This window comes from Lactuca serriola, chromosome 3 (assembly GCF_051521515.1).
Source record: "Lactuca serriola cultivar US96UC23 chromosome 3, Lser_US96UC23_V15, whole genome shotgun sequence".
In the NCBI taxonomy this organism is placed as follows: domain Eukaryota; kingdom Viridiplantae; phylum Streptophyta; class Magnoliopsida; order Asterales; family Asteraceae; genus Lactuca; species Lactuca serriola.
The window spans coordinates 259,647,130-259,649,108 of NC_136410.1; the positions used below are offsets into that span (position 1 = coordinate 259,647,130).

Sequence of the window (1,979 nt, forward strand, 5' to 3'; positions counted from 1 at the left end):
AACTTCGAATTGATTACTATTGTTATCGATCCTTTGTGTGAGATTTTTCTTGCACAAAGTTACTATTTTTTTTAGATTTAGCATTAGGATTGAATTTTAGTTAGTAGTTTTTAGGAAATTTTGTTTAAAATTTTTTGCTATTTTTGCACTCGACTCGCCGAGTCCCTTCGAACAGACTCGACGAGTCCATCGCTGAACAGAAAATTTTCGCTTTTAATTTTCTTTTGTTCTTTTTACGCGTGTCTTTCTTTTTGTTTGAAAAACGTTTATGACCAGGGGAGGAGGCACACCACTGATCCCACCTTTTGACGATCCGGAAGCAACACTTAGAAGAAACAAAGGCATAACAATTGGAGATCCCGAAAAACCGAAGAACTCACCACTAAGGAATCTTAAATCCGTTTTTAGCAAGAAAAAAGGGCAAGAAAGTCGGAGAATCCAACGCCTCTTTAGCAAGCGACGACCCAATCAAAGAGGACACTGAGTACGAAACCGAAGGAGAAGAAGACCCTACAATCGGGCACGATTCCGATTCCGACGACGAATTAGCTATTCTCATGGCTAACATCGATGAAGTCCCCATGAAGGAATGGAAGAAGAAGATGTGTGAAGACACCGGCCCGGGACTCGTGCAACCCGCGATTCCCGCAAACGCCAATTTCGAACTCAAGGGCCACATACTTGCCCAACTCAAAGAGATTCCATTTTATGGAAAAGATCATGAAGATGCATACAAGCACTTAGAAGAGGTCATCGACATAGTCGACTATTTCAACATTCCAAATGTGGCCCGCGACACCGTTTTGCTACACATGTTACCAATCACATTTAAAGGCGCTGCAAAGGATTGGCTAAAATCACTACCTCCTGGATCCATCACGACTTGCGCCAAGATGAAAGAAGAGTTCACCATCAAAAATATCCAAGTTGAAAAAGGCCATAGCCAATTTCGAGCAACAAGCGGGCGAATCACTTTATACGGCGTGGGAGAGGTACAAAGGTTTATTAAGGAATTGCCCACATCACGACTTAAATAGTCAACAAGAAGTCTCCATCTTCTATGATGGAGTCAATGTTACAACTCGGAAGCTCCTTGACTCGCAAGGACCCCTCACAAAGAAGGCACCCCCGGTGATCAAGGAATTAATTGAGGAGTTCTCTAAACATTCTAGAGAATATCACAACCCATAAAATGAAATAATTAAGGGGGTAGTGAACACGGTTAACGATGGCATGGCGGCAATGATGGCTAAACTAGATAGTTTAGATAGAAGGATAACTACGATGGATCAAACAATCCATGCTATTCGAGTTAGATGTCAGAATTGTAGTGGACCTCACCTCATTAATAATTTTGACTTGGATGAGAATGGAAACAAGAAGGCTCAAGTATTCTATTCAAGTGGCGATAGATTTGATGATAATTGGCGGAAACCAAAGAAGGAATGGCTCCCGTATAACGAATACAAAAAGGCAAAGGAGGAGAAGTTCAAGAAAAGAGAGAGGGCTTTATATCAAAAAGAGCAACCAATTATTGAAAAAAGAGCTGATTTGGAGGAGATGTTCACAAGGTTTGTGGATGCGTCCGAGAAGAGGCACAATGATACTGATAATGAATTGAAGGAGAAACGATATATGCTTAAAGATCATCAAGCTATGATGAAAGATCAACAAAACTTACTTAGGAATTAGCAAGCCTCCATTAATAACATTGAAGAACAGATAGGTCAGCTGGAACAACAAATCAATCAAAGAACACTTGGTGGACTTCCTAGCAATACCGAACAAAATCCAAAAATGGTGCATATAAATGTAATAGCCACCGATTCTGACAAAATCTTCGACCTCTATCTAGAAGAACCCCAATAATGAGCAAGCAAAAGAAATGGTTAAAGGCGATTCAAGCAAATCCAACTCGACTCACCGAGTCGACTACATGGACTCGACGAGTCCGAGAGCTGAAGCGAAAAACATTTCTC

General features: G+C 40.9%; 1 non-coding gene across 1 annotated transcript; it reads right to left on the reverse strand.

Moving 5' to 3' along the window:
• Positions 1–924: 924 nt before the first annotated feature.
• LOC145096449 (small nucleolar RNA R71) lies at positions 925–1,031 on the reverse strand. The gene has a single exon (XR_013703858.1). It is a non-coding gene; the product is annotated as a small nucleolar RNA R71 (small nucleolar RNA).
• Between the last annotated feature and the right edge of the window lie 948 nt (positions 1,032–1,979).